At 38.2% G+C, this 15,450-nt stretch overlaps 1 protein-coding gene and 1 pseudogene across 2 annotated transcripts in view; one reads left to right on the top strand and one right to left on the bottom strand.

The window, feature by feature from the left end:
* B3GLCT (beta 3-glucosyltransferase) overlaps nucleotides 1-15,450 on the bottom strand; it is a 162,452-nt gene that overhangs the window by 73,537 nt on the left and 73,465 nt on the right. The gene's annotated exons all lie outside the window — the stretch shown is intronic.
* LOC132225856 (bromodomain testis-specific protein-like) lies at nucleotides 4,226-14,170 on the top strand (annotated as a pseudogene).

The raw sequence follows: 15,450 nt of genomic DNA, 5'->3' as shown, positions 1-15,450 counted from the left end.
AGAAAGCAGCAGCTGAGGACTCTGCACCCTCACTAGACTAAAACAGAGGCTGGAGCTGGGGATTGCTCAAAAGGTAGAGATTTAAGAGGATCCCAGTGACGTGAGCCCAAAATTTCATATGTAATCTTCCTTCAATAGCAAAGCCAAAGGAAAAATCAAGAAGTGGAAAACAGCAGTGGAGAGGCTAAAGAGCTGAGCACAGACTTCAGCAATGATGCAGGGGAGCCCCAAGCTGAAGTACAGGGTCTGCCAGGGGCGAAGGGGTCTAAGAGTAAGGACAAAGACCTGGCCAAACAAGGTCTACAACCTAGAATATTCATTTCTCCTGTAGGATGGGTTAACATCCACAGGCTCTTTAATTTTTCTGTTGTTTAGTGAAAAATGACCAGGCATGACAAGCAACAAGACCCCACCAAAAGCAAAAGGAAAAGAAAAAACAGAACCCCACAGATAAATCAGATTTTGCAGTTATCAAAAACATAATTATGACTTACGTATTTAATGAAATAGATGAAAAGATGAAGATTTTTACCAAAGAACTAGAATACATAAACAAGAGTCAAATGGAAATTCCCAAACCGAATAATACAGTAACTGAAGTTAGGAATTTAAGAGGATATTAGACACAAGAGAAGGGAGAATTAGTGACATCTAAGGCAAGTCAGTAAAAAATATCCAGATTGATATACAAAAAAAAAAAAAAAAAAAAATCAAAAGCAGGAAAGTACAAAAAAGGGCATAAGCGTAATATGGGACACCATGAAAAGATCTAAAATAAATGAAAAATAAAATAGGAGGAAAAGAATGAAACGGAATCAATTTTTGTAGAAATACAGTCTTATAATCTTCTAAAACTGACAAAAGGCATCAAGCCATACATTCAAGAAGCTCTATAAACTCCAATCAAGACAAATACAAAAAGGCCTATAGGGGTGCATATATCCTTTCTAATTGGTGTTTCTAATTTCTTGGGATATATTTCTAGAAGTGGGATCACTGGGTCAAATGGGAGTTCCATTTTTAGTTTTTTGAGGAAACACCATACTGTTCTCCACAGTGGCTGCACCAGTTTGCATTCCCACCAGCAGTGCACAAGGGTTCCTTTATCTCCAAATCCTCGCCAGCACTTGTCATTTGTTGATTTGTTGATGATAGCCATTCTGACAGGTGTGAGATGGTACTGCATTGTTGTTTTAATTTGCATCTCTTGGATGATTTTTTTTTTAAGTCGTATTTTGGACTTTTTATTTCTTTTTTTTTAATTAAATCTTTATTGTTCAGATTATTACATTTGTTCCTCTTTTTTCCCCCCATAACTCCCCTCCTCCCAGTTCCTGCCCCACCCTCCGCCCTCACTCCCCACCCACTGTCCTCATCCATAGGTGCACGATTTTTGTCCAGTCTCTTCCCGCATCTCCCACACCCCTTTCCCCCCCAAGAATAGTCAGTCCATTCCCTTTCTATGTCCCTGATTCTATTATGATCACCAGAATATTTATTCACTTGATTCTTAGATTCACTTGTTGATAGATGCATGTTTGTTGTTCATAATTTTTATCTTTACCTTTTTCTTCTTCTTCCTCTTCTTAAAGGATACCTTTCAGCATTTCATATAATACTGGTTTGGTGGTGGTGAACTCCTTTAGCATTTCCTTATCTGTGAAGCTCTTTATCTGACCTTCAATTCTGAATGATAGCTTTGCTGGATAAAGTAATCTTGGTTGTAGGTTCTTGGTATTCATCACTTTGAATATTTCTTGCCATTCCCTTCTGGCCTGCAAAGTTTCTGTTGAGAAATCAGCTGACAGTCATATGGGTATTCCCTTGTAGGTAACTGAGTTTCTTTCTCTTGCTGCTTTTAAGATTCTCTCTTTGTCTTTTGCTCTTGGCATTTTAATGATGATGTGTCTTGGTGTGGTCCTCTTTGGATTCCTTTTGTTTGGGGTTCTCTGAGCTTCCTGGACCTGTAAGTCTATTTCTTTCACCAGGTGGGGGAAGTTTTCTGTCATTATTTCTTCAAATAGGTTTTCAATATCTTGCTCTCTCTCATCTTCTGGCACCCCTATAATTCTGATGTTGGTGCGCTTGAAGCTGTCCCAGAGGCTCCTTACACTATCTTTGTATCTTCGGATTCTTTTTTCATTTTGCTTTTCTGGTTGGGTGTTTTTTGCTTCTTTGCATTTCAAATCTTTGCCTTGATTCTTGCGCTCCTCTGGTCTGCTGTTGGGAGTCTCTATAGTATTCATTATTTCAGTCCGTGTATGCTTAATTTCTAGTTGGTTCTTTATCATAACATCGAGGGTCTCATTAGATTTCTTGAGGATCTCACTACATTTATCGGCGGCTTCTAGACAGTTCTTAAGAGACCTTAAAAGTGTGGTTCTGAACTCAATATCCTCCATTGACAGTTTTGTCCTGTTTCTTTGTCTCCGCATTTTTTATGCTTTCTTGGTGCACCCCCTAGTGATCTTTGTGCACAGTCTTGTTGTAGTTAAGCCTTGATTGTTGCCGGCAATACCGGGGGTGATTTGACCTCCAGGCTAACTGGCTATGAGGCTCTTGGATGATTATTGACTTTGAGCATGTTTTCGTATGTCTCTTGGCCTTCCTTAGGTCCTCTTTTGAAAAGTATCTATTTAGATCCATTGACCATTTTTTGATTGGGTTGTTTATCTTCCTTTTGTTAAGTTGTATGAGTTCCCTGTAAATGTTGGAGATTAAACCCTTGTCGGTGATAACATTGGCAAATATGTTCCCCCATGCAGTGGGCTTTCTTGATGTTTTGTTGATGGTTTCCTTTGCTGTGCAAAAGCTTTTTATTTTGATGTAGTCCCATTTGTTTATTTTTTCTTTAGTTTCCATTGCCCTAGGAGCAGTATCAATGAAGAAACTGCTTCAACATATGTCTGAGATTTTGCTGCCTATAGATTCCTCTAGTATTTTTATGGTTTCCCGTCTTATGTTTAAGTCCTTTATCCATTTTGAGTTTATTTTTGTGTATGGTCTAAGTTGATGGTCTAGTTTCATTTTTTTTGCATGTATCTGTCCAGTTTTCCCAACACCATTTATTGAAGAGGCTGTCTTGACTCCATTGTATGTTCATGCCTCCTTTGTCAAATATTAATTGAGCATAGTGGTTTGGGTCAACTTCTGGGTTCTCTATTCTATTCCATTGATCTATATGTCTGTTCTTGTGCCAATTCACCATAGCTAAGATTTGGAAACAGCCTAAGAGCCCATCAGTAGATGAGTGGATTGAAAAACTGTGGTACATATACACAATGGAATACTACACTGTGGTAAAAAAGAAGGAGTTCTTACCATTTGCAACAGCATGGATGAAACTGAGAGCATTATGCTAAGTGAAATATAAAGTCAGAGAAAGATAAATATCACATGATCTCACTCATTTATGGAATATAATGAACAACATAAACTGATGAACAAAAACAGATCCAGAGACAGAGAAGCATCGATCTGACCATCAAACCTCAGAGGGAAGGTAGGGGAGGGTGGGGGTAAGGGGGAAAGATCAATGAAAGGACTTATATGCAAGCATATAGGCCTAACCAATGGACACAGACAACAGGGGGGTGAGGGCATGAGTGGGGGGTGGGGGGTAACGTGGGGATAAGGACACATATGTAATAACTTAATCAATAAAAAAAAAAATACAAAAAGGCCCTGGCCAGGTAGCTCAGTTGGTTAGAGCATCTTCCTGATACTCCAAGATCGCAGGTTGGATCATCAACCGATGAACGCATAAATAAGTAGAACAACAAATCATTCTCTCTCTCTCTCTCTCTCTCTCTCTCTCTCTCTCTCTCTCTTTCTCTCTCTCAATAAATAAAATAATTAAAATTTAAAAAGACAAAAATAAAGAAAACTACACATAGTTATATGTTGGTTGAAAGACCATATATAGAAAATCTTAAAAGTAGTTGGGAAGGATATACACATTTCTTTCAAAGGAATAAAAATAAGACATACAGCAGACATTTAAACAGAAAAAAATAGAATCTGAAAGACAGTATAATAATATCTTTACAGTAATAGGAGACTTCAGCCAACCAAAAATGCTGTATCTAGTGAAACTATCTCCGGTGGAATGGGAAACCACTGGAAGTTTTCAAGCAGGTAAATGATTATCAACTGAATTATAGAGAGGCTAGAGTATTAGCATGGCAAGAGCAGAAACAAGGAGATGAGTGAGGAGGCTCTAATAATGGTCAAGGCAAGAGATGATGAAAGCATGGACCAGAGTGGTAGTATTAAATATGAAGAGAGGATGAATGAGAGGTGCATTTTGGAGGTAGAGTCAACTGAACATGCCAACATGGGATTGAGGGGAAAAAAGGAATCAATCATGATGCTTGGTTTTTCATATGAGCAACTGGGTAGATGGTAATGCCATTTCTGAGATGAGAAAGACTAAAGATGGAAGGGGTTTAAAGGGTCATTAAGAGTTCAATTTTGGAGAACCAAGATGGCGGCGATATAGGCAGACGTGTCCCAGGTCGTGTCCCGGAGCAAATGGAGCGAGCAGCTGAAGCTAGTAACACTCACACCGAATTGGCGAAATTGCTCAGCTGGTGAGAGGGTTTGCAGCCGGGAAGAGCAGAACTCCCCTGGAAAGGTAAAAAAAAACCAGGGATTTGGGCAGGAAAGTTTGCCAGACCTCTGAGCCCAGAGAGTCGGAAGGAGACCGCGTGGCAGACAGCCGCGTCCCTTGGGACAGGCACAGCCCCTGACAGGGGAAAGGAGAACCGCGGGATTCCTGGCGCCGCCAGGGAAATTGAGAGCTGGGTTCTGTGATCACGGAGGACTGAGCCTAAAGGGGGCAGCCTGAAGAGCTGACCTGACCATGCAGTCCCGGTAAGAGAAGAAGCTTACAGAAACCAAGCCTTCCCCGTTTCCGCGGCCGGCATTTGTTTGTTTGTTCTCACTGAATCCTGTTCATGGGACATTTCGGATACAGACACTCACCTGTGCTGAAGAGAGGGAGAGTGTGCTGAGGAGTGGAATCTGGGGAGAGACTGGGGAAAGAGGGGGAGCCGGGAGAGGTGGTAGTGAATTGAGTGCTGAGACACCCCAGAGCCCAGGACTGGGGCAGCCACCCGCTCCTGAGAGTGAGTCTCCTCCCCCCAGCCCCCAGGCAAGGAGCACAGCCACACCCAGATTCCACCCTGTACGAGATCAAGGATTAAGATAACCTGATCAGTCCCTGGGAGTTAACAGGGTCTGGCCTATAGGGGGATTTTCAATCCCAGCAACAACATAGCGCCGGTAACTAACTATTACACAGTCAGCTCTGGGCAGTGAACTTCCACTGGACAGAGAGGCCCTATAGCCTCAGAGGCCAACCCCAGAACACTGCCACCCAGAGGCTGACCCACAAACTGACTCTTTGCTAAACACAAAATAAGGCAGTCTGGGAAATAAATGCGGCATGCTTTAAAATAAGGACTGTGGTTTACAACACAGAGGAACAGTATATCGCAGGGAAACTCAACACTCTTCTGAATACCTGGAAGGTCTAAGGCGAGCCACACTGAAGAATAGAAGAAACGAAGGACCTCCACTACTGCAATTTTTTTTCTTTTTTCACTTTTTAACTAAGAAACCAATTTTTTTTCATTCTTTTTTTTCTGTTCTTTTTTTTTTTCTGTTCTTTTTTTTTCTTTTCTTTTTTTTTTCTTTCTTTTCTTCTTTTTCCATCACCTGATTTTACCCTTTTAATTACTACCTTCTTATTTTTAACCAGTATTATTACTGCTATCATTTTACCATTTTTTAAAGTGCCATTTTATTTTTTCTTTATTTTATTTTGGGATTAGTGTTCACCATTCTATTTTCATCGTTATATTATTGGTTGTTTCTAGTTTGCATTCATCTCCAGGGAACTGTTGCTGGAATTTGTTGGGATTAATGGCTGTTCTATAGGAGTATTCTCCTCATATAAAAAGTCTCTTCCCTCTTCCACTTCATTCTCTCTTTTCGCTCTTCTTTTTTTCTTTCTTTCTTTTCTCGCTTTTATTTTCCCCCTTCCTTTTTCCCAATTTCATTTTTGCACTCCCTTTTTTTGGTCCCTACTTTTCTTTTCCTTTTTCTCTTTTATCTTTTTCTCTTCCTTCTTCCTTATCCCCTAATTCTCTTAATTCAGGTGGTCACCTTTAATTGGGGTTATTAATATCGTGAATATATTTGTGTATAGTGCCTGGTACGTGGTGCCTTGTTGTGTTGTATTTTGTGCCTTTAAATCAACGCAGCAGATCCAAGCAACAGCAACCTCCTGAGCACCTCATCCTCTGCTGAGGAACAGCAGCTGTACGTGAAACCTCGCCACCAGCCAGAAGAGCCACCACAGCTGTGAACAGCACCCACCAGAGGAGCTGCTGACAACTGAAGAGCAGCTGCTACCGCAACCGCCCGAAGAGCAACCACAGACCAAGGAGTCACTGCCACCAAGGGAGCAACCACTGAACAACTCAACGTCTAGATATGTCAGTGAGATCAAACATGGGTAGACAAAGAAACCCCCAAAGGAAAGAGAAGGAGGACTCTCCAGAAAAGCAGCTAAGTAATACAGAAGCATGCAACATGACAGATAAAAAATTCAGAATAAGGATCCTAGAGTGCATAAACTGGATGGAGGAAAAAATCGACAACCTCTGCAAGAAGCAAGAAGAAACAGATGAAAAAATCGATAACATATGGAAGAAGCTAGAAGAAACAGATGAAAAAATCAACAACCTAAGTAAGACCCAAGAAGAAATGAAGAGTGATATAGCTGCAATGAAAAACTCCATTGAAAGTATCAACAGTAGACTAGGAGAAGCGGAGGACCGAATTAGTGAATTAGAAGACAAGGAAGCAAAACACACCCAAAATGTACTGCAATTGGAGAAGAAAATTAAAAGACAGGAGGAGAGCCTAAGGGAGCTTTGGGTCAACATGAAACGAAACAACATACGAATAATAGGAGTACCAGAACAACAGAAGGATGAACAAGGATTAGAAAACCTACTCGAAGAAATAATATCAGAAAACTTTCCTGAGGTGGGGAAGAAAAAAGTCACACAAGCCCAGAGAGTCCCAAACAAGGTGAACCCGAAAAGACCCACACCAAGACACATCATAATCACCATGGCAAATGTTCAGGACAAAGAGAGAATCTTACAGGCTGCAAGAGAGAGACGGAAAGTTACATACAAGGGATCTCCCATTAGATTGTCAAATGATTTCTCAACAGAAACACATCAGGCCAGAAAAGAATGGACTGAAATTTACAAAGTGATGCAAAGCAAAGGACTGAATCCAAGAATACTCTATCCAGCAAGGCTATCATTCAAACTTGAAGGGGAAATAAGAAGCTTCACAGACAAAAAAAGACTAAGGGAGTTTGTCACCACCAAGCCAGCAATGCAAGGAATGCTAAAGGGACTGGTATAAAAAGAAGAAATAAAAAGCTCAGAAAGAAAACAGCCACACAAAAAAAGAAATGGCTACAAACAAGTACCTTTCAATAATAACTTTAAACGTAAACGGACTAAATGCTCCAACCAAAAGACATCGAGTGGCTGAATGGATAAAAAAACATGACCCATACATCTGCTGTCTACAAGAAACCCACCTCATTAGAAGGGACTCACACAGACTGAAAGTGAAAGGATGGAAAAATATCTTTCAGGCAAATGGAAAGGAAAAGAAAGCTGGGGTAGCAATACTTATATCGGACAAAATAGACCTCAAAGTGAAGGCCTTAACAAGAGATAAGGAAGGCCACTTCATAATACTAAAGGGATCAATACAACAAGAAGATATAACCCTGGTAAACATATATGCACCCAATGTAGGAGCACCCAAATTCATAAAAAAACTCCTGGAAAATATCAAAGGAGAGATCGACAACAATTCAATCATACTAGGGGACTTTAATACACCATTGACAGCACTGGATAAGTCCTATAGACAAACAACCAGCAAAAATACAGCAATCCTAAATGACTCACTAGATCAGATGGACTTAATAGACATCTTCAGAACACTTCACCCCAAAGCCAGAGAATATACGTTCTTCTCAGGTGCTCATGGGACATATTCAAAAATAGACCACATATTGGGTCACAAGCAAAGTATCCCCAAATTCAAGAAGATTGAAATCATAAAAAGCGTCTTCGCAGACCACGATGGCATAATATTAGAAATAAACTACAATAAAAACAACCCAAAATACTCAAACACCTAGAAGCTGAATAGCATGCTATTAAATATTGATTGGGTTACCAATGAGATCAAAGAAGAAATTAAAAACATCCTGGAAACTAATGACAATGAAAACACAACAATCCAAAACCTATGGGACACATTGAAAGCAGTCCTGAGAGGGAAGTTTATAGCTCTACAGGCCTATCTCAAAAAACAAGAAAAAATGGTAGTAAATCATTTAACTCTACAACTCAAAGAATTAGAAAGAGAGCAACAAGAAAACCCCAGAGTGAGCAGAAGGAAGGAGATAATAAAGATTAGAGCAGAAATAAATGACATAGAGACCAAAAAAACAATACAGAAAATCAATGAAACCAAGAGCTGGTTCTTTGAAAGGATAAACAAGATTGATAAACCTCTAGCCAGACTCACCAAGAAGCAGAGAGAGAGGACCCAAATAAATAAAATCAGAAACGATAGAGGCGAAATAACAACAGACCCCACAGAAATACAAATGATTGTTAAAAAATACTATGGACAGCTTTACTCCAACAAACTAGACAACCTGGAGGAAATGGACATATTCCTAGAAAAATACAGCATTCCAAAACTCAATCAGGAAGAATCTAAAAATCTCAACAGGCCAATAACTATGGAAGAAATTGAAGCAGTCATCAAAAAGCTTCCATCAAACAAAAGCCCAGGACCAGACGGCTTCACAGGGGAGTTTTACCAAACATTCAAGGAAGAACTAAAACCTATCCTCCTCAGACTACTACAAAAAATTCAAGAGGAAGGAACACTTCCAAGCTCATTCTATGAAGCCAGCATCACCCTAATACCAAAACCAGGTAAAGACAACACAATGAAAGAGAATTACAGGCCAATATCCCTCATGAACATAGATGCCAAAATCCTCAACAAAATCTTAGCAAATCGGATCCAGCAGTACATCAGAAAGATCATACACCATGACCAAGTAGGATTTATCCCAGGGATGCAAGGATGGTACAATATCCGCAAATCAATAAACGTGATACATCACATAAACAAATTGAAAGAAAAAAATCACATGGTCATATCAATTGATGCAGAAAAAGCATTTGACAAAATTCAACACCCATTTTTGATAAAAACTCTCAGCAAGGTGGGAATAGAAGGATCATACCTCAACATAATAAAAGCCATATATGACAGGCCCACAGCCAACATCATACTCAACGGACAAAAACTAACACCATTTCCCCTAAGAACAGGAACAAGACAGGGATGCCCCCTCTCACCACTCCTGTTCAACATAGTACTGGAAGTGTTAGCCATTGCAATTAGGCAAGAAGAAGAAATAAAAGGCATCCAAATTGGAAAAGAGGAAGTAAAACTGTCCTTATTTGCAGACGACATGATATTATACATACAAAACCCTAGAGATTCCATCAAAAAGCTACTAGACTTCATACATGAATTTGGCAATGTAGCAGGATACAAAATTAACCCCAAGAAATCTGAGGCATTTCTATACACCAATAGTGAACTTTCAGAAAGAGAGATTATAAAAACAATCCCGTTTACCATTGCACCGAAAAAACTAAGCTACCTAGGAATAAACTTAACTAAAGAGGTAAAAGACCTCTACTCAGAAAACTACAGGACGTTGAAAAAAGACATAGAGGAAGACATAAACAGATGGAAGAACATACCGTGTTCATGGATTGGTAGAATCAACATCATTAAAATGTCCATACTACCCAAAGCAATCTATAAATTCAACGCACTTCCCATTAAAGTACCAACAGCATACTTCAGAGATCTAGAACGAACTTTCCAAAAATTCATCTGGAATAAAAGAAGACCCCGAATAGCTGCAGCAATCCTGAAAAAGAACAAAGTAGGTGGGATCTCAATACCAGATATCAAGTTGTATTACAAAGCCACTGTTCTCAAAACTGCCTGGTACTGGCACAAGAATAGGCATATAGATCAATGGAATAGAATAGAGAGCCCAGAAATCGGCCCAAACCAATATGCTCAATTAATATTTGACAAAGGAGGCAAGAACACACAATGGAGCCAAGATAGTCTCTTCAATAAATGGTGTTGGGAAAATTGGACAGATATATGCAAGAAAATGAAACTAGACCACCAACTTACACCATACACAAAAATAAACTCAAAATGGATAAAGGACTTAAATGTACGACAGGATACCATAAAAATTCTAGAAGAATCCAAAGGCAAGAAAATCTCAGACATATGCCGAAGCAATTTCTTCACTGATACAGCTCCTAGGGCACTTGAAACTAAAGAAAAAATGAACAAATGGGACTACATCAAAATAAAAAGCTTCTGCACAGCAAAAGAAACCATCAACAAAACAACGAGAAAACCCACTGTGTGGGAAAACATATTTGCCAATGACATATCTGATAAGGGCCTAATCTCCAAAATTTATAGGGAACTCATACAACTTAACAAAAGGAAGATAAACAATCCAATCAAAAAATGGGCAAAGGACCTAAATAGACACCTTTCAAAAGAGGACATCCAGAAAGCCAAGAGACATATGAAAACATGCTCAAAGTCAGTAATCATCCGAGAGATGCAAATCAAAACAGCAATGAGGTACCATCTCACACCTGTCAGACTGGCTATCATCAACAAATCAACAAACGACAAGTGCTGGAGAGGATGTGGAGAAAAAGGAACACTTGTGCACTGCTGGTGGGAATGCAGACTGGTGCAGCCACTATGGAAGACAGTATGGAGTTTCCTTAAAAAACTGAAAATGGAACTCCCATTTGACCCTGTGATCCCACTTCTAGGAATATATCCCAAGAAACCAGAAACACCAATCAGAAAGGATATATGCACCCCTATGTTCATAGCAGCACAATTCACCATAGCTAAGATCTGGAAACAGCCTAAGTGTCCATCAGTAGATGAATGGATTAGAAAACTGTGGTACATCTACACGATGGAATACTATGCTGCTGTAAAAAGGAAGGAACTCTTACCATTTGCAACGTCATGGATGGAACTGGAGAGCATTATGCTAAGTGAAAGAAGCCAGTCAATAAAGGAAAAATACCACATGATCTCACTCATTCATGGACAATAGAGGCCATTATAAACTTTTCAACAATAATAGATACAGAGGCAGAACTGCCTCAAACAGATTGTCAAACTGCAGCGGGAAGGCCGGGGAGGGTTGGGGGGCAGGAGGTAGGGGGGTAAGAGATCAACTAAAGGACTTGTATGCATGCATATAAGCATAACCAATGGACATAAGACACTGGGTGATAGGGGAGGCTAGGGGACTGTCTAAGGCGTGGGGATAAAATGGATACATATGTAATACCCTTTGTAATACTTTAAGCAATAAAAAAAAAAAGTTCAATTTTGAACATATTAAATTTGAAGTTCCTATTAGACAAATAAGTGGAGGTATTAATTAGGCAGTTTGATATACAAGTAAGGAGCACATGGCTCACTCCCTTGGTTTCTTCACCGTCTGTTCAAATGTAACCTGATCAGTGAGATATTCCCTGAATACCCTACATAGAATAAGCCCACCTCTAATCTATCCTTTATCCCTCCTATTCTGCTTTATTTTCTCCATAGTACCAATGATCACCTTACACATTATTTGCATTTTTGCTTATTGTTTATCTTTCCTGCATCAAGAATAACCGATGCCACCCTAACCCATTTGGCTCAGTGGATAGAACATCGGTCTGTGGACTGAAGGGTCCCAGGTTTGATTCCGGTCAAGGGCATGTACCTTGGTTGCAGGCACATCCCAGTAGGGGGTGTGCAAGAGGCAGTTGATCGATGTTTCTCTCTCATTGATGTTTCTAGCTCTCTATCCCTCTCCCTTCCTCTCTGTAAGAAAATCAATAAAATATATATGTATTTTTTTAAAAAAATAACCCCTGCCTCTGGGCAGGGCTCTTGTTCATTCTGCTCACTGCTATGTTCTCAGAACACCTAACATGTACTAGGTGCTCACTAGTTTTTTGTTAAAAGCAAGCCCAGGACAGCTTTAAAAGGCAACCACCCCTATAAAAAGAAACTAAAGCATATAATTTAAACCAAGTAGCCTAAGTTCTAATAATTTTACATATTACATATTTTCTCTTTCCAACCATCATCACCTCACTCCTTATCCTAATCTGAACATAAAAGCAGGAGGGATACAGTACTATATTTTAAGAGCCCCTTCCAGTTGTGGTTGTGTCACAAATACCTTCAGAGTCTTAGTGTTGGTCAATTCAGCAACGGGTCATAAATGAGCATAACCTGTATGTTCAGGTTCACAGTTCCACCTGATGTTTTTCTTCTTGATACTTTATAAAGATATTAAGTCATCACTGAGCAACAGGTAACACATATATGCATATAAGATCTTTGATTAATCTCTTCCTGCCCACCCCCACCTTCTCTCTGAGATTCTTCAGTCTGTTCCATGTTTCCATGCCTCTGATTCTATTTTATTCATCAGTTTATTTTGTCCATTAGATTCCTCATTCATTTATTTTGATTTTTAGATAATTATTGAAAGATATGTATTTATTGCTATTTTATTGCTCATAATTTTTTCTTCCTCTTCAATAAAAGGGAAAAGATAGAAGAAAAGGTTAATAACACAGATGAAAATACAAGAAAAAAGTTTAAGCAAATAAAATTAAAGGAAAAATCCAAGACCAATCAGCCAAAGAAGAGGAAACAACCAGTGTTGGCTCTGAAATCTGAGGATGAAGATAATGCTATAAGGAAAAAAGGCGATTGAGTGTGGATATAAACAAACTTCCTCGAGATAAATTTGGAAAAGTTGTTCATATAATACAATCAAGAGACCCTTCACTGAGAAATTCCAACCCTGATGAGACAGAGATAGACTTTGAAACACTGTAAACAATAACACTGAGATAGCTAGAAAAATATGTTGCTGCATGTCTAAGAAAAAGACCCCTAAAACCTCACAGTAAGGAAATAATGAAGTTTAATGAAGAACTTCATTCACAGAAAAAAATAGGAGTTGGAAAAGCGATTACTGGATGTCAATAATGAGTTAAATTCCAGAAAATGTCAACCAAAATCTGAGAAAACTCCATCATCCAAGACTATTGTTGAAATTTGTTCCCAAATGAGTGAGAGGAGCAGCAGTTCGTCAGAGTCTGAAAGTAGTAGCAGTGATTCCGAATCAGAAATGTTACCTAAATTTACTGAAGTGAAACAGAATGATTCTCCTTCTAAAGAGAAAGTAAAATACAATCTTCTATGGAAGATACAACCTCTTACTCTATTGCCCTTTTTCATCAGACTACACATTCAAGTGGAACACCACCAAATCACCACAAGTTAGCATTTAATAATCAAGAATTACAACATATACAGAGTGTAAAAAGCATTTCACCTTTATAAATCCTGCCTCCCTCAGGTGATTTGAAAAATCACTTGAATGGCCTAATTGTGATGCAGCAGTCTGGTGATGACAATGGTTTTTGAGTCTGAATGTCAAGTTTCTGTACAGAAAGAATACAAATCAAAAATGCAGACTCTTAGAAAAGTTAGGCAAACCAGTCAAAATGTCAGGTTTCCTCAGGTGAGCTCTTCAACCAATTTAGAAAAGCAGCAATAGAAAAGGAAGTAAAAGCTTGAACACAGGAACTAATACAGAAACATCTGGAACAGAATACAAAGGAAGCAAAAGTATTTCAAGAAAATCAGAGGCACCCTGGATTCACTCTAGAATATTTTTCAAATAAGATGCAAAACTTGGAGATGAGAAAAAAGAACATCAGCAGTCATTGGTAGCTCAAGAGAATGGTAAACTTTGGCTTCTCAAAGACTATAATTTAGAGCAAGGGAGAGAGAGTAAGAGTGGATGAGGAGAGAAGCAATGGCTAGTGCCATTAATCTGACTCTTAAACATAAAATTATGACAATGTTTAAAAACGATTAAACTCAGTTTTTGAATTAACCATCAACTTAATGAATGAAATAAAAGATTAAGATGCATATGGCCAAATGATTGCTTTCTGACACCAAGACACCAATTGCAGTGTTATATTTTGACTGCTCTAAAGTGATTAAACAATTTTCACATTTCTTAAGTATATATTCATTTTTAAATGACATAATTACAGGAAATTTTATAATATTGGATCACTAAAAATTGAATTAATTCCCAAATGTTATTCATTTTATAAATAATTATCTGCTATGTATTATAGGCCTTGTCTTAGCAATGAAAATCCAAAAGAGATAGTCACTGCTTGTTTAAAAATTAATATGTAAAGTTGTATCAAAAACATAGTTCCAGAAGGCAGAGGAGGGTGGGTGAGTGGGAAGAGATCAACCGAAAAATTTGCATGCATATATGCATAACCCATGGACACAGACAATAGGCTGGTGAAGGCCTGGAGTGGGAAGAGGGGTGGGCTAGAAGAGTTCAATGGGGGGGAAAAGGGCACATATGTAATACTTTCAAAAATAAAGATTAAAATAAAAAGACACAGATCCTGTTGAGTTTTTAACTTTTAAAACAAGTGTTTGTCTGCCTTCAAAAATATTTGGAATATTTAAGAAATAATAGTTGTTTTTTTTGAGTGTCAGGTTATGTAAGATTTTCTACTGATTATATATTCAAAATTTGTATTGATTAATTCAAAGAAAATATTACCTATGGTTTGAAAGATGTTAAACTTGAGGCAAAATAACTAATAGTAAGTATTAATTATGTATATAAGTTTCTATAGGAACTTATACAGCACTTCTTAACACATATGTGTGATAGCAATGGATGTTTAAATCTTAATTATAGTAAAGTTCTTTATTTAAATCTGTAAAATATTTTTCTTTCATTATTCTCAGGTTGCTATTCTGTACAAATCATGTGTATCAGCTCCATGTATTTGAAAATTTTGGACTCTAGAAGTGTAATACGATTCAGGCACTATTCTGATACCTCTAAAGTAAAAATTAAAAATGTGTATGTATTATAGAGAGAAAGGAAAAAGAAAAAAAATTCCAATTTAAACATTCAATAATAGGAATTGCTTGTGGCACATTTATAAGATAAAATTGTAAATAGACATTAAAAATTATAATTACTGTCAACAAACTGTAGTAGAATAATGCAAAAAATTAAAAAGTCAAGACATCTCAGCAAATGCACACTTATATTAAAGGCATACAGTGGGAAAAAGAAAGACTTCATCAAGATATGTAAATTTATAGAAA

This window comes from Myotis daubentonii, chromosome 2 (genome assembly GCF_963259705.1).
Source record: "Myotis daubentonii chromosome 2, mMyoDau2.1, whole genome shotgun sequence".
In the NCBI taxonomy this organism is placed as follows: Eukaryota; Metazoa; Chordata; class Mammalia; order Chiroptera; family Vespertilionidae; genus Myotis; species Myotis daubentonii.
This window is presented reverse-complemented; position numbering and strand designations above follow the sequence as displayed.